Source organism: Sus scrofa, chromosome 4, assembly GCF_054392235.1.
Source record: "Sus scrofa isolate SSC_HxYL_T2T_F1_AM1 chromosome 4, Sscrofa_HxYL_maternal_Yorkshire_Landrace_v2.0, whole genome shotgun sequence".
Lineage (NCBI taxonomy): Eukaryota > Metazoa > Chordata > Mammalia > Artiodactyla > Suidae > Sus > Sus scrofa.
Genome location: NC_139386.1, coordinates 10,658,295 through 10,680,992, shown reverse-complemented (window position 1 = coordinate 10,680,992; position 22,698 = coordinate 10,658,295). Strand labels below are relative to the sequence as shown.

The following is a 22,698-nucleotide window of genomic DNA, read 5'->3' as shown; positions in this document are numbered from 1 at the left end:
CTCACATTGCTTCTATGATTCTACAAATGTTACATCTTTCCTAATGCTGACATCTAGTGGATACACTTAAATTTAGTATTTTAAAATGAAAAATCTTACTTAAGCTATTTTTAAATAAAAGCCTCACTAGGATGCCTAGCTATGTGCAATGACTATCATAAATTAGGAAACCAGTACTGCACCTTAAATGGGAGTGAACCACAATAAAGAGTATTACAGACTGTCATGGCATCTTTGAGTCTGATTCAGAGATTCCTAGCACTCACACTCTTCCATCCATCTAGCCATTAAAAATTAAACCACCAAGGCAAATTAGCTGCCTGAGTTGCAAATTTAGAAAAAGAAAGCAGAAAAAAATGCTTCCAGCTCTAATGTCCTGCATTCAGGTACAGGCAATACGTTATGAGAATGGCTAGTACAAAATTCTCAGTTTAGTAATTTAGGAGTGTACAGAATGTAAGTGATGGAAATACAGAGGTGGGGAGGGACCCAAACTCAAAATTACCTGTTTTACAAGGATTCATTAAGAAGGCTTCTCTTAAAAAAAAAAAAAAGGGAGTTCCCGTCGTGGCGCAGTGGTTGGTGAATCCGACTAGGAACCATGAGGTTGCGGGTTTGATCCCTGCCCTTGCTCAGTGGGTTGGTGATCCGGCGTTGCCGTGAGCTGTGGTGTAGGTTGCAGAGGCGGCTTGGATCCTGCGTTGCTGTGGCTGTGGTGTAGGCCGGCAGCTGTAGCTCTGATTAGACCCCTAGCCTGGGAACCTCCATATGCCGAGGGAGAGAGGCCCAAGAAAAGGCAAAAAGACCAAAAAAAAAAAGACCATTGAACCAAAACAATATTCTGAATCTTTCTTAAGACTTAGCATTATTTTGAAATCAATGAAAAAATCATATACATCTCTACATGCAAAATATACATATTTAAAATGCAAAATAATGATAAACACAAAATTTAAGAAACTGGTTATCTCTGGCAAGGGGCAGGGCCATAGGACTGGGAAATTTCAGGGCTTAGGGAGTACTTTAGTCCCTCCATTTTTGGTGGCTTCATGGGAGTCTTGTATTTCTAAGCTTTTACATTCACATAAATGTATACATCTTTTTGTATGTATCAATAATTTGAAAAATTAAAAAATGTAGTCACTGATGCTCAGAAGACATGTGACTTATTCAAAGATGCCCAACAAAAAAAACCCTGAATTCAGGTGCATGACGGTCTATTAAATAAAAACCTTACCATAAAACCTTCAGTACTTCTGTATCTAGTGTTTACAGTGCCTAGTGGTGGCTGCTGCTGTGTTAAATCAAACAATCTTTCCTTAGCTCCTGTCTGCCAATCATTGTGACATTCTGAATATACAGCACTGAATCTACATGCAACTGGAAGAACCCAGACAAGACAGTATGGCATGCTTTCAAACAAAAGCAGGCAAATGACTCTGAACATAGAGGAAAGGGAACACGTAACCAAAGGCTTCCCAGAGGAGCTGATTCTTAATTCTTTATTGGGAAATAATTCCAACATTTAAAAATATCATATTCAATACTCTATCCCCAGTAATAACTTTTTGCCATGTTTTCTTCAGATGCCACTCAGTACAGTTAATCTCCCAACCTCCCTCTCCCCTTTCTTCTTTCCTCTCTTCCCCTGACCCCGCCATCTCCTAAGGTTCTCAGTGTCTTCAAGTCATGCTTCCCTTCCAAGTGTATTTTAAAATCTTTACTGCCAAGGTATGTATTCATAAACAATATAGTACTGTTTGCTTCTCAATTCGCATAAATGATGTACTGTCCACATTCCTTTAAAATTCACTTTGCTCACTCAATGCTGCTTTGAGAATTATCCATGTTCTGTCATTTTAGATGTCATACAATTCCACTATTCAAAGAAACCAGTTTATTTATTCATTTCTCTTCTGAAGGATAAAAAATTGTCATTTTTTCTCTATGAACAAATTATTCTTTATACACACTACATATACCTGTGCCCATGCACAAGAGTTTCCACAGAACAGCTATTTAAAAACTAGAGGGCACCTGTAACGCTATTATGACTGTGCCAAACTGCTCTCCAAAGTACCTCTACCAATTCACTGTTACACTAGGAAAAGATTTCCTCTCTCCTCTCCTCCAAAACCTCAAGCTTTAATTTTTAGATTGTAGAATATGTGATGTTTTAATTTGCATTTTCTTGATTACCAATAAAAATGCCTATTTCTTTGTTACCTATGCCTTTTATTTTTTGTCCACTGTCTCTCAGCCCCACACCTACCTTTGGAAACACCACCCCATACTGCTAGGGCCTGGAATCTGTAAGTGACACTCCCAAGAAGTCCTTGCCAGCTGGGTTCCTATTAGGTTATTTCAATAAGAGGACTAAAGGGAGAGAATAAGGTTGGGGAAAGAGAGAAACAGACTTTTTCTAGCCAGGACAGACCGGCAGTTGCTGTAGGAGCACTTCAGACAGGGTGGTTCGGGCAGCCAATGCCCTAATTAGAGGGGGAAGTCTGTGGGTCCAGTTGAGTGGTAGTAGGAGCTACACCCCATCTTTTCTGCTCCTCTATTCCTCCCCTCCTCCCTTTCGTTCTTCTTTATAACCAACCCTCCATATTAAACTCCCTTTGAAATACTCATAGTATGTTTTCCTAACTTGACCTGACTTCAACAGATGCACCACTCAGTTTTTTTCCCAACAGGGCTTTAGGACTTCTAAATAGGAGTTCTGAATACCAATCTTTTGATGCTTGTGTACATGGCAAATACTTTCTCCTTGTCTGTAATATGTCTTAACTTATGTTTATGGTGCCGTTTGTCACACGCAGTCCATTTTTTCCTATATATTTTTTTTCATTTTAAAGAAATTGTTGAGTATCTGTTAAATATTCCCCAATCTCACCACTGGGTTGCAAACTGCAATTTGGTTTTTCTGTTTTGTTTTTGGGTTTTTTTAAGATGTTTATTTTTTCTGCTATAGTTGATTTACAATGTTCTATCAATTTCTACTGTACAGCAAAGTGACCCAGTCATACATATATAGAGATACATTCTTTTTCTCACATTATCCTCCATCATGTTCTATCACAAGTACTCAGATATAGTTCCCCTGTGCTACACAGCAAGACCTCATTGCTTATCTACTCCAAATGCAATAGTTTGCATCTATTAACCCAAACTCCCACTCCATCCCACTCCCTCCTCTCATAATCCATTTTTAATCATGTCTTTATGCCCTGTGCTTATTGTTTAAGTAATGCTTCATCTTCAAAATTGCCTTAGCAATTCTTGGCCTTTATTCACTCATGTGATTGTCAAGTTCTACCAAAAAAAAAACCTGATGGGATTTATGATTTGATTTTGCATTAAAATATATAACATAATTGAGGCAAATTGCCATCTTTATAAAATATCAAGCATTTTTTCATTTCATCTATGAGTATGGTAGATTATAAAAATACATTTTCTAGTTCTAAATCATCCTTGCATTTCTGGGATCAGGTCTATTTGGTCATTTAAAGAAACATATATTCTGAGAGTTCTCTTGTGGCACTGTGGGTTAAGGACCCAGCATTGCCACTGCAGTGGCTGGGTCGCTGCTGTGGCTCAAGTTTGATCCCTGGCCTGTGAACTTTGATATGCTACAGGTGCAGCCAAAATAAATAAATAAATAAGATACATATATACACACATATATATACCTAAATTAAATATACATACACAGACACCTAAATTATATGTTTTATATATATATATATTTCTAAATTTGGTTTACTAATATTTCACTTTGGATTATTCCATAAAACTGACCAATAATTTTTCTCTCCATTCCTGTCTGGTTTTATCCTCTGATTTCAATATTTTACATATATATTTATATATTGGCTTTCTATTCTATAAAACAGTTTATAAAAGACAGAACAAATCAGTTTCTTGATGAGTTTTATGAGGAAGGTCTTCCAAACATCTTTTTCATCTTTGAAATTCTAGTCTCTGGTAGACATCCTACCATACAGTCACTAATCAGTAAACATTAGCTAAATTAATGAATGAATCAAAAGTCAAGTAAAGGAGTTCCCACTGTGACTCAGCAGGTTTGATTCCTGGCCTCATTCAGTGGGTTAAGGATCCAACATTGCTGTGAGCTACAGTGCAGGTCGCAAATGCAGCTTGGCTCTGGCTTTGCTGTGGTTACGGCATAGGCTGGCAGCAACAGCTCCGACTGAATCCCTAGCCTGGGAACTTCCAAATGCCGCAACAGCAGCCTTAAAAAAACAAAAGACAGGAGTTCCCATCGTGGCGCAGTGGTCAACGAATCCGACTAGGAACCATGAGGTTGTGGGTTCGATCCCTGGCCTTGCTCAGTGGGTTATGGATCCGGCATTGCTGTGAGCTGTGGTGTAGGTTGCAGATGCAGCTCGGATCTGACGTTGCTGTGGCTGTGGTGTAGGCTGGCGACTACAGCTCCGATTTGACCCCTAGCCTGGGAACCTCCATATGCCACAGGAGTGGCCTAAGAAATGGCAAAAAGACAAATAAAAATAAAAACATGTTTAAAAAAAAAAATCAAGTAGAAAAAGCTTCCTCATCAAAGAAATACAAACCTAAACTAAGTGTATCCCATAAAAGGTGTAGCTTTAGGTCAAATAAAACAACTGCATCTTTATAAAGTAGGGAGTAAGCTTATGAATTTGTTAGCCACTAAGGAATAATTCAAATGCAAGCTTAACAAAAGTTAAGAAACTCCATCAAAGGTAAGGTTGATGGGCAAAGGTTTACTGCTAACACATTAAAGCTGGCCTAGACAGCAATGATATTTTCCCACAATACTCTTCATCACCACTGAACTAATCTTCACTGGTATTTCTAATGTTCTTACACATTACAGCAATGAGAGCCAAAAGCCTTCAAATCCTGATCCTAAAACCCAACAGCCATCCTCAGAAATAGTGCTTTTTAATATACATTTTTGGGGGCATGGAGATTAAGGGCTACAAGAAGGTTCTTCTCTGCTACATGTAAACATTCCACCTCACTCTCCAGGAATGAGAGCCTCTGATTTCTCCCCCAGTCATCAAACTACAGCAGAAAGGGCAAGGAAGTTGGGCCTCTCTCATAGGTAAGGAGTCCTCACAGTAGCGGAAGGATAACATTTGTACCTGCCATCACTCTTTCCCCTCAGAGATTTCAGAGCAGGAAGCAGGACAGAGGAAAGCAGGAGACTTCTAAGCTCAAGGAAATCTGTCAGGATTTGGCACATAGGAATAATCCTCAATTCTAGTTACCATAGTATGATTGAAACAGTTAAGAAGTTATTAAAAACTGTTCTTCTACTTTCTTTCCCTGGTAATTTGAGTTAAAAGATAAAGTATTCTCAATCTACACATTCAATGCAATCCCTATCAAATTACCAAGTACATTTTTCACAGAACTCGATCAAAATATTTTACAGTTTGTTTGGAAGCACAAAAGACCCAGAATAGCCAAAGATATCCTGAAAAAGAAAAATGGAGCTGGAGGAATCAGGCTCCTGGACTTCAGACTATACTACAAAGCAACAATCCTCAAAATGGTACGGTACTGGCACAAAGACAAATATAGATCAGTGGAACAGGATAGAAAGCCCAGAATTAGAAGTTCCTGTCATGGCTCAGTGGTTAATGAATCCAACTAGGAACCATGAGGCCTTTCTCAGTGCGTTAAGGATCCGGTGTTGCCGTGAGCAGTGGTGTAGGTCGTAGACATGGCTCAGATCCCGCGTTGCTGTGGCTCTGGTGTAGGCCAGTGGCTACAGGTCCAATTCAACCCCTAGCCTGGGAACCTCCATATGCCGCAGGAGTGGCCCAAGAAAATGGCAAAAAGACAAAAAAAAAAAAAGCCCAGAATTAAACCCACGCACCTACAGCCAACTAATCTATGACAAAGGAGGCAAGAATATACAATGGAGAAAAGACAGCCTGTTCAATAAGTAGTGCTGGGAAAACTGGACAGCCACATGGAAAAGAATGAAATTAGAATACTCCCTAACACCATACACACACAAAAAAAAAACTCCAAATGGATTAAAGACCTAGAAATAAGACCAGACACTATAAAACTCTTAGAGGAAAACATAGGCCAAACACTCTTTGACATAAATGACAACAACATCTTCTCAGATAACCTCTTAGAGTAATGACAGTAAAAACAAAAATAAACAAGTGGAACCTAATTAAACTTAAAAGTTACTGCACAGCAAAGGAAACCCTAAACAAAATGAAAAGACAACCCACAGAATGGGAGAAAATCTTTGCAGGTGAATCAACTGACAAGGGATTCATCTCCAGCATTTATAAACACCTTCTGCAGCTCCATACCAAAAAAAAAACAAACAACCCCATCAAGAAATGGGTAGAAGATCTAAACAGACATACAGACGTATGTCTTCTTTGTTCTCCAAAACAAAGATGGCCAAAAAACACATGAAAAGATGTCAACATTACTCATTATAGAGAAATGGTACCACCTTACACCAGCCGGAAGGGCCATCATCAAAAAGTCTACAAATAATAAGTGCTGGAGAGGGTATGGAGAAAAAGGAACCCTATGACACTGTTGGGGGGATTGTAAATTGGGGCAACCACTGTGGACAACAGTATGGAGATGCCTCAGAAAACTAAACACAGAACTACCATGTGATCCAGCAATCCCACTCCTGAGCATCTATCCAGGGAAAACCATGACTCACGAAGACACATGTACTCTGATGTTCATTGTGGCCCTATCTGCAACAGCGAAGACATGGAAACAACCTAAATGTCCTTCAACAGAGGAGTGGATCAAGAAGACATGGTACATATACACAATGGAATATTACTCAGCCATTAAAAGGAACAAAATACCAGCATTTTTAACAACATGGATGGACCTAGAGATTATCATGCTAAGTGAAATCAGTCAGACAATGAGACACCAACATCAAATGCTTTCACTGGCATGTGGAATCTGAAAAAAGGACAGAATGAACTTCTTTGCAAAACAGATACTGACTCACAGACTATGAAAAACTTATGGTCTCCAAAGGAGAGAGTTTGGGGCATGGGGGGATGCGCTGGGATTGTGGGATGGAAATCCTATAAAAGTGGATTGTGAGGATCACTGTACAACTATAAATGTAATAAATTCATTGAGTAATGAAAAAAATACATATATATAAAAAAATAAAAGATAAAGTACTCTCTGAAGTGAGAATTCCCATGGGTTTTTTTGGTTCCTTTGGTGAACTGGGGTTTCTTCTTAACATTAATAGTCACTATGCGTGGAATTCCCATCTTGGCTCAGTGTTTAACAAATCCGACTAGGGACCATGATCCCTGGCCTCGCTCAGTGGTTTAAGGATCCAGTGTTGCTGTGAGCTGTGTTGTAGGTCGCAGATGTGGCTCAGATCCCATTTTGCTCCGGCTGTGGTGCAGGCTGGTGGCTACAGCTCCAATTCGACCCCCTAGCCTGGGAACCTCCATATGCCACAGGTGCGGCCCTTGAAAAGGTAAAAAGAAAAAAAAAAAAGTCACTATGAGTAGTGAAAAACATCAAGCATAATGGCTTTATATTCAATCATCATCCATGCTGGCCTTGGACTTCGAGCATAGAAATACATTTCTGTTGTTTTTAAGCCACCCAGCTTAATGGTATTTTGTTACAGCAGCCCAAACTGAGACACACATTAAGGAGGAAGGCTCAAGTTTGACCATGTAACCTTAGTAAGATGTTACTTAGTTGTCACTCTACATCTGTCTATGACAAATAGTCACCTGGCCTCTACTTACTTTACTCTGAATGACTACACCCAAAGAATAAGTCATTTTGTTTTCAAATGACAAATTTTTAGACTTGAGTCAAGTTTTTAAAACTCTTTTAGAAACTTCAGCTAATAGTCTATAATGATACAAAATTACTCCAACATGAATCCCCACCCTCAGGAGTCAAATAAAACTTGTATTATACTGAAATTAACTCACTTGTTAACTTCTCATTGGTCTCAGTTCTCACTAGCTTGCTGGAACCAAACTAAACAAACAATCCCTGTGCTGCTTGACAATTCATTAAACATCTGAAGTAGTTTAAAATATATATTGAGGTAAGAGAAATCTATGCATCAGACTATATACATATTCTCACATATGCAAAAAATTACAAGTTATTTCCTGTCTAATAATTATGAGGATTTAGCTTCTGAAAGAGAGTAAAACTTAGAAGGGTTTATTTATGAAATATTCATCATAAGGACCTTCTTAAACATTATAGACTAAAGGAACTAAGGGCAATAGAATCATTTTTCCCTGAGTGACTATAATTTAACTTTTTTTGTTTGTTTGTTTGTTTTGGGTTTTTTTGGGTTTTTTTTTTTTGTCTTTTTGCTATTTCTTTGGGCCGCTCCCACAGCACATGGAGGTTCCCAGGCTAGGGGTCCAATCGGAGCTGTAGCCGCCGGCCTACACCAGAGCCACAGCAACGCGGGATCCGAGCCGTGTCTGCAACCTACACCACAGCTCACAGCAACACCGGATCGTTAACCCACTGAGCAAGGGCAGGGACCGAACCCGCAACTTCATGGTTCCTAGTCAGATTCGTTAACCACTGCACCACGACGGGAACTCCTAACTTAACTTTTATATCCAAAGCACTTGCAGAAGACCCTGGACGCTTCTAAGTACAAAATGAAAGTAAAAGTCAATGAATGAGAGAGGGCTTAACTGTGATCCACATTCTATGCTGAAGTATTATATCTCATAAAATCTCAACTATTTTATGTGGCTGATTAGCACACCACAATCCTCATTTTATCTCTGAGCAACTTGAAGGTCAGAAAGATTAAATAATTTGTTCAAGGGCAACAACTAGTAAACAGCGAAGCTGGAATTCTCACTGGGAAAAATTTGGCTCCCAACAGTTCTCTTAACCATTCTGCCATACTGCTTCTTAGTCATAAATAAAAGTTCACATAATTGACCCAAAAGGAGTTAAGAAAAATTTCAAGTGTTTCTGGAAGAAATTAATTCAATACTAGCAGTAAAATTTCTAAATTAGGAATAAAGCTCTCAAAGAAAAAAATTTTAAGGAAAAAAATGATTAGAAAAGATAACAGATGCTAACTAAGAAATGTACTTAAATATTACTCTACCTTATCAAGTCTTTCTGTTTGAGCCTAGCACACTAAAGAAATTTAAAAGGAATTTTAAATTTAAATGTTTTCCTTATTCTTGAACTTAAAATCATTCTCTTGCATATAACTCCACCAGGCTCATCATAAACAATACAAAACAAAATATAAATTTTATCTTCTTGATAATATGAGTTTTAAAATACATACTTTGTTTTTCTAAATTTATAAACCAGCATCTCTTAACAATGCTAAAAATGACTCTGACAGAGGTTATTCATTACATTTTGATCTTTCAGAAGAGGTGGTAATATAACTGCTTATATATTTTAATTACATCATTATTTATGTCAGATTTTTTTTTTTTTCTTCCAGGGCCGCAGATGAGGCATAATGGAAACTCCCAAGCCAGGGGTCAAATCAGAGCTGCAGCTGCTGGCCTATGCCACAGCCACGCCAAATCCAAGCCAGAGCTTCGACTTACACTGCAGGTTGCAGCAATATCAGATCCTTAACCCACTGAGTGAGGCCAGCAATGGAACCTGCATTCTCATGGATACAGTCAGGTCCTTTATCTGCTGAGTCACAATGGGAATGCCTACATCAGTATTATTTATGTCATAATATCAGTATTTTAGTTCAGTTAGAGTAGACAGACTCCTTAAGTAAATTTAACAAGTATACTCCAGGGAGTTCCCGTCGTGGCTCAGTGGTTAATGAACCCGACTAGTATCCATGAGGATGTGGGCTGGATCCCTGGCCTCGCTCAGTGGGTTAAGGATGTGGCGTTGCCATGCGCTGTGGTGTAGGCCGCAGACGCAGCCTAGGCCCTGAGTTGCTGTGGCTGTGGCGCAGGCCAGCAGCTATAGCTCTGATTGGACCCCCAATTTGGGAACCTCCATATGCTGCAGGTGCAACCTTAAAAAAGACCAAAAAAAAAAAAAAAAACCAAATCAAACCAAAACAAAAAACCCACCAAGTATACTCCATAATTATATTCAAATGACATAGTCTGATTTCTTTCACTAAATACCATTATAAAAGCTGATTTACCCAAAAACAAACAAAAATACTGATTTACAAAAAAATAAAAGACAATCTACTGTTTTCTTAGTATAGTGGAGCATATAAATTTTAAATGCATTTTTGAAACCATGAAGACCAAAATGCAGTATGTGTATACCATATAAACTTTTTAAAGTAAGTATGCTACCTAATAATTATAGCTTTCAAAGTTTTGCAGTGCATATATAAGGACAATACCTATATAAAACCAAGGTCAAATCACGCCTAACTACTTTGAATATTTTTACCACAGATCTAGCTCAATTATTTAATTTTATAAAGGGGAATTGAAGACTAGAGAAACTTAGTGACTTGGGCAAAAGGAGCAAATAAGTTTTTAAAAGTGGGGCTTATACTAATGATGCTGACAGTGCAGCTTTTAAGAACATCTTTAAAATATGGCATCAGTCAGGATCACAACCAAAAACAAAAATACAAACCAACCCCCTGCAAAAGTCAGATACCCCACCATGTGCCCTTCAAAACAAATATGAAGGTTATTTTTGTCATCAACCAAACGTCAGTGCCACTGCCATTCCCTTTATTAGTAATCAGCTACAAGGTGCTGAACAAACATTCGAATTGAGTGCACATTCCGGGCTCCTCCTAGCTTAGGGTGGCATATTGTCATATATAGCTCAAACTAGCGAAGTAAGTGGAAAACGCTTGGTGACTTTTTACAAGTCTTGACCTTCTTGTGTATTCCCATAACACAAGTGTCACAGCACTTACTATTTACATCTTTCCATGGCAATTAATTATGACATTTCTCTTGTTAAAACTTTTGGCATCTCAAAAGTTCATGTTCCTTGAACTAGAATGTGAGTTCTTTGAAGGCAGGCATTCTCCAAGGCTTAACACTTATCTTTCACCCTCTTTTCTATAGAGCATGTTGTTCTTTCTGTGATTTTTACATCAGCAAAAAGAAGTTTCTTCAAAGGTATTTCAGTTAGGATATTTCTTAAGGAACAGATGCATGCCTCTACTTCTTTAAGATAAGTTATTCAGAACATAAAAAAACTATACTTAATCGAATATGTTGTAGAACTTTCCACTAACAGAAGTTCTTAATCCAGCCAGGGAACTTCCATATGCCGAGGGTGCAGCTCTAAAGAACACCCCCCCCCAAAGCAAACTCAGCATTATTTAAAATTACAGTATTTAGCAGAATTGTTGCTAAACCTTATTCTCTAATGTGAGAAGCATATACATTACTCTATCGAAAAACTGTATTTTTAATATGTTAATTATATTTCAATATAACTAGTCCTTTGTAATCCTGTGTATTTTACTTCATGAAACCATAGATCACTATTAGAATCATGGCACAAAAAATGGTTGAAAATTCCTGCACTATGACAAACAGGATAGGTGAGGTGATTACAATTCCAATGAACCATCAGGATAACTGTAATTATCAGTTCTAATAAAATGACAGGGAAGTTTTGAAATGTAAATCTATCTCTGTTTATTATTAGAAAGAACACAGAGATTTTTTAAGCTGACCATTTTCACTTGAAGAACACAAAGCACGTCTATAAGAAAACTTACATTTTCTAATACCTATTAACTTGTAATTAAAACAATTATAGGATTATAAACTGTTAGGTACTCAGGATCCTTTAATAATATCTTTTTGTTGTTGTTGTGTTCTTTATTTTTAAGACTTTCTAAAGGGACCAAAACCCATTATAGGTAGGATTCCTATTTAAAAAAAAATGTGCAAGTGCCTTTCCTTTCCTTCTAGCTTTAAAACAAACAAACAAACAAACTAGAATTATGACTTAAATCTTTCCTGATCAACTATACTGGTGACAGCTAAAATCGCTTAAAAAAGGAATTCAAAGAAAAACACATACCTCTCCTATTGAAAGGAAGCTGTAAAAAAAAAGTTCTAATTAATTTATATTACTTCCTATTCTAAGCCAGAGAGTAAACACATCGGCTATTTCCTACAGATATTTTTAGCAGTTCAATTTTACGTACAGAACATTTTCCTTTAATTATGTTTAGCCAATGTAGTTTTTATTCAAATCATTCACTTTTTATTTGTATTTGAGTAATCATTTCCCCCAAAGACATATTTACCTTCAGCCAGTGCTGGTGATTCTGTTCTTGTCCCTCTATCTGTTTAAAGAAAGAAAAAAGGAAGAAAGTCTAAAACATTATTATAGTTTAAAACAAGTTTTAATTTTTATTAAAACTAACAAAGTTCCTCAATGCTATCACATATCACGTGCATAAGCCACTATCTATCCCTCAGCCATGCGTTAACTCGACAACTAAAGAAGGCTTACCAAGAGTAAGGCGCTATTATGTTAAACCCTGGAACACATTGTATCTTGAGGGTGATACAATACCCTGTCACCCTCAAGATAGTCAAAAACTAATAGGTGAAACAAGAAAAGCACACAGTTGTTATCATAGCTTATGAAACAGGAGATAACAAGAGAAAAAGATTAGTAATTCTTTATTCAGATAACAAAGGGAAAAATAGTAATTCCTCTTTATTTTTGTAAAATTATCAAAAGAGGCACATTTCTATATTCTTATCATAGTTTAATTAATTCAATATCAATATATTAAAACTCGGTTTTACTCCTAAGATCCTTATTTTCTATGACAGTAGAAATAGACACTGGAAGTTTATCTTTATAAGCCGGAGGCACATTTGGCAAAACTCAAGTGAACCACAAAGTGCTCCCTAGGACTGGTTTTACTATTTCAAAGGCTGAAACAGTTCTAAGCAAAATGAAATTTTCAGAATGAGCAACTAAGCACTTTAGCCAGTATAACAAATTAGCTTAGTTCACACAGAATAAGGAGAAATACTGACTGGTGTAACTAGTCATCTTCGTGTGAAAATTTCTTTCCCTAGTTGTTTTTTCTATATAATCCAAGAGTTCTGAATTTAACAAATATACAATTTCTGTGTATAAAAGATTGGTAACATCTTGGAGTTCCTGTCTTGGCTCAGCAGAAACGAATCTGACAAGTATCCACAAAGACGCAGGTTCGATCCCTGGCCTCACTCAATGGGTTAAGGATCCAGTGTTGCCATGCGCTGTGGTGTAGGTCGCAGACATGGTTTGGATATGGTGCTGCTGTGGCTGTGGTGTAGGTCAGCAGCTACAGTTCCAATTCGACCCCTAGCCTGGGAACTTCCATATCCTGAGAGTGTGGTCCTAAAATGACAAAAAAAAGAAAAGATAACAGAAAAAGATTGGTAACATCTTGAGGGAACTGAGCACTGTCTTCCAAGTGGTAAGTGATCTGACAGTCTTCCCAAGGCTGAAATGTGGCACTGTATCTCTGACAGATTAAAAACAAAAACAAGATTAGCAACATAAGGCTCCAACGGATTAAAAATTCTGATTCTGATTCTGGGGGAGAAGGGGAGGAGCTTCTGCCAGAAGACACAGGAAGCATTCTGAAGCAACGGTCAAATGGCGTGGGGGGGCGGAAACGACAGGAGGGTCCTGCAAACTGATCCTAACACAAGGACTTAAGAGCTGCTGCTACACAAGAGAGACAGGAGAAAGAATACGGAGGACCTAGGGGATTCGACTGAGGCTGCCAAGTGCAGTAACAATTGTAAATGGGCAGTGGCAACAACTAGGCCTTGACAAGGATACAGCAACTACAGGTACTGATCACTTGGGGAAGAAGATCTGGGTCACTCTACCAGGAAAACGCTGCAATCTGTTGATGTGCTGGCTGAGAGTAAAGAAAATCTAGAATGAGTAGAGGACTGAAATAATGAACATTTTTATTCCAAACCCTCCTACTCTAAGTCTAATGTAGAGACTAGTGACCAGCTGTGTAGCAGGCTGGACTAAACGTGGCAAGCACTTGGTGGAGGGTGCTAGACGGTGGGCTGTAGGGGACGCCTCTTGTGCCGTGTCTCATATTTTCATTCGGCTGAGGCAGCTCCCCTTAGTTGCGAGCTGCACTGGTGGGGCTCACTTCCTGCTCAAAGGCTTTGCAGCAAGAGATGCCTACAGGACCTCTTCAGCCATCCTGAGTTGTAACGAACCTGGAAGTGTGAGAGTGTCTATAGGCAACCCATGACCAATGCGGGTAGGCTATCTGGTAGATAAATACCCTCTTCTTCCCACAGGAGGCATATTTTTCATGTCTTATCCGAGGGCTTCCTCAGCATCATGCCCCAACTGCTCACAGGAGTGACCAGGTCAATAATACACCCTAGACTGACTTTCCTTCTTTTCTGTTTCTCTTGCCCCAGTTCTCTGACTTCTGCTTCTTAACATTTCCCCAAACAAATCACCTGCTTAAAAAATCCCTGTTTCAGGCTCTGCTTTGGGGGTAAAACCAGGACAAGACACTTGTCCTTCAGGACACCACACCCCTTCCTTTCTGTCCCACCTCACCGGATGCTGAACGTCTCTTCTCTCAAACCCCTGAATACTGACATGCTCCACGGCTCAGTCCGAGGTCCTCCACTCCCTTTGGGATCTCACTCCATCTCCTGATTTTCTACATCATCTATAGATCTCAAATTTATTTATCCAGTCTAGACATATCTCTCCAACTCCACGTTCTCATAGCACTGCCTATTCAGTATCTCCAGTAGGATGCTCTAATAGATACCTCAAGCTTAACATGTTCAAAACTGCACTCCTCATCTCACTCCCCAAATCTGACCTACCAGCAATCTCCCCTGTCTCAGTTGATGGTACCTCTATCCTTACAGCGATCAAGTAAAATCCTTGGATTCTTCTGCCACTACTCTTTCTCATACATTTCATATTCACTCAAACTCTCACTACCTAAAATCTTCATGCCTACTATTCTACCTACTATTTACTCAGGGTTAAAGGTTCATCAGTATTAGCTGTATTAGATCTACTACTACTTCTGTATTCAAGAGACTCTAGAACAGCGGTTGCAAAGTTAAATGCTGACACCATGTCAGAAGTGCTAACTGGGGCTTAATCTATAGAGTGCCAGTGCTATTAACATGCCATGGTAAAAATGCAGGTGATTTAGTGCTGGATATTCATGTAAAACAATTTTTAGATGTTATCAACTAAGTAAATAAATTTGGAAATACTCAGTAGGCCAAAAGAAACAGTCTGAGGGCTATATATGGTTGGTGAACCATCAGTGTGCAGTTTCTGCTCTAGAACTCTGTGCTGACTATAATTGATATATTATTAATCCCTAATCTTTTACTTATCTCTATCAGTTAGGAGATGAATGGGAACTATTTATGTTCAAAGTTTAACCACTCTAGTTTTCCTCAAAAGCTTCTCTTGGATCAGTGCTACTACAAATGGAATGAGTAAACAGTTTTGCTTTCTCTGACAAAGAAAAACTTCCTTCCGTGAGGCTCACTGCAGTCACCCAGAAATAAAACAAGTGGCTTGGCCGGCCACCTGGATAAACTACAGGAGAAAACCCAGTGCCACTTGAATAAAACCATGGGGAAAAGCTCTATCGTTTCTATTTAATTCTTTTTATTTTTTAATTTTTTTTTTGCCACATCCATGACATGTGGAAGTTCCCAGGCCAGAGAATGCTGGATCCTTAACCCATTGCACCACAGTGGGAACTCCACCTGTCTAACTCTTAATAAGTCAAGAGGCAATAAAACACCGTAATTGCTTTCATCCTTAGAAATCAAATGTCAGGTCGTAAGTAGTGAATATTAGACAATATGTAAATTAGATAATCCAAGTGTCTAAAATCTATAAACCTAAAGGTTCTTCAAGTATTAAAATTCCTTTGCCTCCAGCAAAACATAAAACATACAAGTTATGACTTCAGAGCGTTCTGTCAACCATATTTACAGCCTTGCCGTATTTTGAATGATGGTACATAAATCTAACTGCATTAAAGAAAATTTTATTTAATAAGTCATGCTGAAATAATCCCATGGAAAAATGAGATGCAACCTTCTCAACCTAGATTGCATTCCTCCTTCATTTGAGCACGTGATAAACTCTAGCTGAATTCAATCTAAGTTCCCCTTAACATACAGAAAGCAATTTAAAAAGCCATCGTAGAAACAGAAAAGAGCACTTCAAATTAAAGGCCTACCGCATTCCCAGATGAGATGATAATATAAAAGGACATTTTTACATATTTCCAACAAGTATATGAGTAAGTTTTAATTTGAGAACTTGAAACTGTTGTTACGTATCCATTTGTGAAAAAAGGACCATGCAGGTCTACAAATATCTTTGAAAGAAAATCATGTGAGAGGGACACATCCTACTCATTAGTAATTAAAACTGTGGAACTGGTATAGCTAGCTATAGGGCGAGGGGGAAGAAAACAGAAATCAGGATAGGTCCAATTGTATACAAATGTAAAAAATTATGAAGTATTTCTCAGAAAATCTATTTGCGAGTAGAGCACCAAAACAGATACCTAGAAGATACCATGATGAAAAAAACTGTGCTCTCTAAAAATATCTAGCCTTACTGGAGCAATTAAAATATTCAAGGTAAAAATGAAGTATCATCAGAAATATTTACATAAGTCTGTGGCAATTAAGAAATTTCAATAAGAGTACAGCATGGAAATTAAGTATTAGGAAAAGATTTTATGAAGCTCTGGCAGCTGAGATAAATTCTGTAGAAGGAACAGGATTTGGACAAGAAGGAAAAGGAGGCAGAAGGTACAAAGAGAACAGTCCACGTGAGCAATGTAAAAAGTACGTGATGAAGAAAGAAAACTTTAATAAAAGAGCTGAAATAATCCCACAGAAAACTGAGATACAAACTTCTTGTCCTATACATTCTAGAGAGTTTAATTTCTTACAACTAATTCTCAAAAATTATTTTACTTGTCTTTAAAGGAACAATTTGAAGCACTGTAAGAAATTCAACATGGAAAGACAGAGTCAGTCATATAAAAAAATAAGGGAAACCCAAAATGCTTGAATAATTCATGTAAATATACTTAAAATCACATTAAAAGGAAAAGATTATCATGGTAATTTATAAGAGAAAGTAAAACAAACACATCTATAAAAAAATTACCTTAATAAAAAGGAAATATAAGCAAAACGGTTTAGAACACTCGTTCTAGAATGAGATAAACTTGGGCTGAATATCCACTTATTCTTTTCTTTTTGCTTTCTTTTTATGGCTGCACCTGCGGCATACGGAAATTCCCGGGCCAGAGGTCTAATGGGAGTTATAGCTGCAGGCCTATGCCACAGCCACAGCCACGCTAGATCTGAGTTGCATCTGCAACCTACACTGAAGCTTGTGGCAACTGGATCCTTAACCTACTAAGCGAGGCCAGGATTGAACCCACATCCTCACAAACACCATGTGGGATTCTTAACCCACTGAGCCGCAACAGGAACTCCTGAATTATTATTTGTAAAATGTAATCTGAGCATCAGTTTCCTTTATTTGTAAAATAGTAAAAATCTCTAAGATTGTGTAAAGATCAATAGAAATGCCAATTTTATTGAACATGGTCACTACTTTTCTTATTTAATATTAAAATTACAATAATACATACATATCTATTTTAACATTCTATCTCAAGTAAAGAACACTTAAAAATATTCATGTCTAAGACAAACCAGAACTCAAATACCTGAATACAAATTTGAAGCTTGCATGTCATCCTACACCATAATACTACCATAAAACTGGCTTTATAATAAGAAAGAGTAAAGGTTACATTAAGAGCCTTCCTCTGTGCTATACCAAGAAATACATTTTTTATATAGATAAACTGTCAAGGTATAGTTAATATACAATCAACCTTGAAATTATGTAATAACTAATACTTTATATGACTGCATAATGCTCTATTACATATCTTGAATATCAAGTATATTTTCCCACTTTAAAACTGGCTCTCTAAGGAAATTATTTTTATTTATTTATTTATGTATTTATTTTTGTCTTTTTGCCATTTCTAGGGCTGCTTCTACAGCATATGGAGGTTCCCAGGCTAGGGGTCCAATCGGAGCTGTAGCCACCGGCCCATGCCAGAGCCACAGCAACACGGGATCTGAGCCATGTCTGCGACCTACACCACAGCTCAAGGCAACGCCAGATCCTTAACCCGCTGAGCAAGGGCAGGGATCGAACCCGCAACCTCATGGTTCTTAGTTGGATTCATTAACCACTGCACCACGACGGGAACTCCCAGGAAATTCTTAACCTCTGTTGTAAATCCATGCTCCTGAAGGCATAAATTATCACTATTTGTCATTAGTCTAAAAAAGTTGTATTTTTTCCAGTAAGAAGTAAATTTACAATAACAGTTGAATAGTAACTCTGGGTCCTCAGAACATGACTTTGTTTTTGTCATTTCTAGGAACTTCTTATAATTTTCATTTTCCCTTTTATTAGAAGAGCAAAGCACTCTCACTGAATAAAATAGAGAAAAGAAAAAGAAAAAAAATCACTACCTGTAATCCCACAGCCAAAGCTGACTACTTGCAACAATTTATTTCATTTCCTTCTGTTTCTTCTATGCACACTTTTATACAATTGAACACCCTTTCTTTATATGTATCTTGTTTCTCATTCAAATCATATGTATCAGGAGTTCCTGTCCTGGCGCAGTGGTTAACGAATCCGACTAGGAACCATGAGGTTGCAGGTTTGGTCCCTGGCCTTGCTCAGCGGGTTAACGATCTGGCGTTGCCGTGACCTGTGGTGTAGGTTGCAGACGTGGCTCAGATCCCGCGTTGCTGTGGCTCTGGCGTAGGCCGGTGGCTACGGCTCCAATTGGACCCCTAGCCTGGGAACCTCCATATGCTGCGGGAGCGGCCCAATGAAATAGCAAAAAGACAAAAAACAAAAAAAACAAAAAAACAAAAAAAACAAATCATATGTATCATTAAAAATTCTTCCAAAATCATTATGTCCCATCCTAACATTTAGGTATATCACATTTTTTTTCCCTACTGAGGGATCTGCTATATCCAGGGCTTCCAAAAGCGCATAAAGACTTTGTGCAGGTTAGAAAAAATTATCCCTTCCTCATACTATGAACTAGTATTTTACTGTACAACCTGGTTATTGTATTGTATTGTACAAGGTAGTTCTGCCAGGGTTGGGGTTCAAGAAGCCCAGCAAGCAATAGCCCTGGCTATGCATACATGGATCTCTGCTCATGAGTCACGCTCTTGCATACTAACAAACATAACCTCTGGACATCAAGGCACAAACATGCCTAAGACAATGCCAGGCAGGCTTGCTCCAAACTTCTCAGATCTACCACATTAGGTCGTGCCAAGTGGGGAGGAAGGGAGAGTTTGAGAATCATCCTCTAAGGGGTTAGGTAAGTGATAAAAAAAAAAAAAAAAACCTCAGGGGATGGCTTCAGTTCAGTCCAGACAAGACACTTACACGCACCAGTGTGGCCAGGGAGTATGAGTGCTTCTGACCCCAGGCATGCCACAGGTGCTGTTGTGGCTTTATAAATCAGGCAACCACTGCTCAAAATGTGGCCAGAAGAGCCTGATCCCTAAATCCACCCATGATCCCAGAAGTGACATTTCTACCTTGTGCCTGATAGATAGATGTGGCACCTTCATGCAGAGTACAATGTAGATAATTATCCTGGCTATGACCAACAGAGTCTCACAGAAATAATTTTAAAAATTTTAAGATATTATTAGGTCTTGATACCTAATACCAAATTGCTTTATACAAAGGTATGTTCCAATCTATACTGCGTTCAGCACTATGCATCCTAGACATGAACTTCACTGTTTCAAAAGTGTGCATGTATGTGTGTCTTACTGAACTACTTACTAAGGAGGTCGACTATTTTTCCTCCACATTTGTAAAACTAATCCTTCCTCACTTTTCTAAGGCTTTACTTATTTTTAAGAGGGTCACAGTCATGTCTGAACATCTTAGATCAGACACCCAATATAAATGTACATGATAAAGTTAGATATGGTCTCTTAAAATTGTCTCTTCTAGGCTGCCATTTCACTTTCTGTGTTTCAGACATCGCTAAGCACTTTGTTAAGATTTAACTTCATTGAAGACTAACTAATGAGACTGAAATTATTTGCCTCTTTTCCTCGATGAGGCTTTAAAGGGAGAAGCAGCTTGCTCAGAGTCACAAGGGGTTGTGGGGAGAGGAGAAAAGGGAGACAGGGAAGCTGGGAGGGGCAGGGAAAAAGAGAAACAACTATTTTTTAGGAAACTGTTAAAGCCGTAACAGTTACGGTACTCCTTTTTAAAAATTAACTTTCTGTAAAATAAATACTACTTCCCCACTAGCTTCCTCTGTAGAATTAAAAATAATTCCTAAAAAAAGCAATCAATAACTGGAAAGCCTGGGGCAAAGGCTTGATAAAGATGATCACCAGGCATTAGAACAGTGCACAGAACCTTCTTCTAGATCTCCTGGCTACTGTCAATGTCTTGCCCTAATCACCAAACTTTCTACAATGGGATTTCTCTAATATCTAAACTCAGGCATATTTTAGAAAATATGCAGCAATAAACATACTCTAACATGCATTTGGACACCAGGTGCTGCAATCATGCCAACCTAAAGATTTCGTAGGCTTAAGATATATTCTATAACAAATACACATCCTATTTTGCAGTTCCATAAACTCAAATTCTGGAAAATAAATGCTTGCTTAAAAAGAAAAGATAAGAGTTTTTAGTGTTGTTCATTTAATTTACTCCATGTGTTCAAAATCTCATGACATTTACATACATGATTTAATTTTAAAGGAATGGTACATAAAAGAGAAGTAATAACAAGAAAAATAAAGCTTCTACAATTCTATATATAAGGAAAATATTACCTTCTCCAGGGTCAATTTTAGAAAAGATCAAATAAATACCTACTTAGTTATACATCCTGAGTATAAATATGCTCCAGAATTAGCATAAATCACTGTTTTAGCACTGAAATGACTATCTTTTCTAGCTTCTTGACCTGCTTCAGCACCTTTACCCTCCCACCACCACCATTCTCACCACTCCTAGTCCTACTCTGAATTTAAAAGTTTAAAAAACAAATGAGGACCAACTCTGACTCATTTCAGAAATGCAAAGTTGGGTTAGAAAACCTGGAAACTGTTTTTCACATTAACAGATTAAAGAGAAAAAAACCCATATGAACAGGTCAAAGATGCAGAAAGAGCTTTTCATGAAAGCTATACTACTTGTATTAAAAAAAAAAACTTAGCGAAATAAGAATAGAAAGGATAAAAAGGTATCTACCTCTACCAAAAGCCTATAATAAACATAATTCTTCACGAAAAAACTGTTAGAAACACTCCCTTTATAATCTAAGTGAGACAACATGTCCACCAGTACTACTTTCAACAATGTTAAAAGTCAAGAGAAAGAGATGAAAAGTTAAAAATTTTTAAGGAAAAACAATTCATGAGTTTGGCAAGGTAACTGCATATTATCATCAATATGAAAATCTCAACTGGATTTCTATTTTCAAGTAAAAAGTACAAAAGATAATTTTTCCCACAGACACAATTTACAATAGCAAAAAGAAATAAACTAGAAATAAATCTGTAACAAAAGCCTCGCAATATCTGCACAGAAAAAAAATCATAAAACTTAACAGAAAGCTATAAATGTAAAGACATCATGTTCATAAATAAGACTCAATACTGTAAAAAAAAGTCAATTCTCTCAAAAACTCACATAAATATTAAATGCATTTCCAACCAAAATCCCCAAAAGATTCTTTTTTTTTTTTTTTTTGCCATTTCTTGGGCCACTCCCGCAGCATATGGAGGTTCCCAGGCTAGGGGTCCAATCAGAGCTGTAGCCGCCCGGCCCACGCCAGAGTCACAGCAATGCGGGATCTGAGCCGCATCTGCGACCCATACCACAGCTCATGGCAACGCCTGGGCAAGGCCAGGGTTCGAACTCACAACCTCAGATTCGTTAATCACTGAGCCATGACGGGAACTCCCCAAAAGATTCTTTTATAAAACTTAATAAGCAGATTCTAAACTTTATATGAAAAAGCAAAAACTCAAGAACAGCCAAAATGTTCAAGGAATCAAATAAAACAAATTTGCCCAATCAGATTATCAATATATAAAATAAAACCACAGTAATTAAGACAGAACAGTATTAACATACGCTGGCAAATGAAACAGCATGCAGTCCAAAAGCAGAATGCATGGTCCAAGGACAAATACATACTTTTATGGAGAGCAAGTAAATGCTAAGGGACCACACTGCAGATCACTGGGGAGAAGGGACTGCTGCATAAATGGAGCTGGAGTAACTGATTATTCATATAGGAAAAAAATAATAAAATCTCTATCCTATACTATACACAAATCAATTCTCATGGGATTAAAGACTTTAAATTGAAAGGCAAAACTCCAACTTTCAGAAGAAAATACAAGAATGATTCTTTACGATCTGAACAATGGGAAGGAATGATTAATTTTAATAAAATATTAAAAAGCATTAACCACAAAAGACTGATCTGATTAATCTGATCATAAGTAATATCAAAATTTTCTATCGAGACACTTTAAAGAA

General features: G+C 37.7%; 1 protein-coding gene across 41 annotated transcripts in view; it reads right to left on the bottom strand.

Annotated features, from left to right (window-relative positions):
* CYRIB (CYFIP related Rac1 interactor B) overlaps positions 1-22,698 on the bottom strand; it is a 169,468-nt gene that overhangs the window by 48,025 nt on the left and 98,745 nt on the right. For 21 of the 41 annotated variants that reach the window (XM_085020544.1, XM_085020541.1, XM_021088609.2 and 18 more), the window contains 1 exon segment: positions 12,287-12,325. The exons of 10 other annotated variants lie outside the window; for them this stretch is intronic. The gene's annotated coding sequence lies outside the window, so the exon portion shown is untranslated. 41 annotated transcript variants of the gene reach the window in all.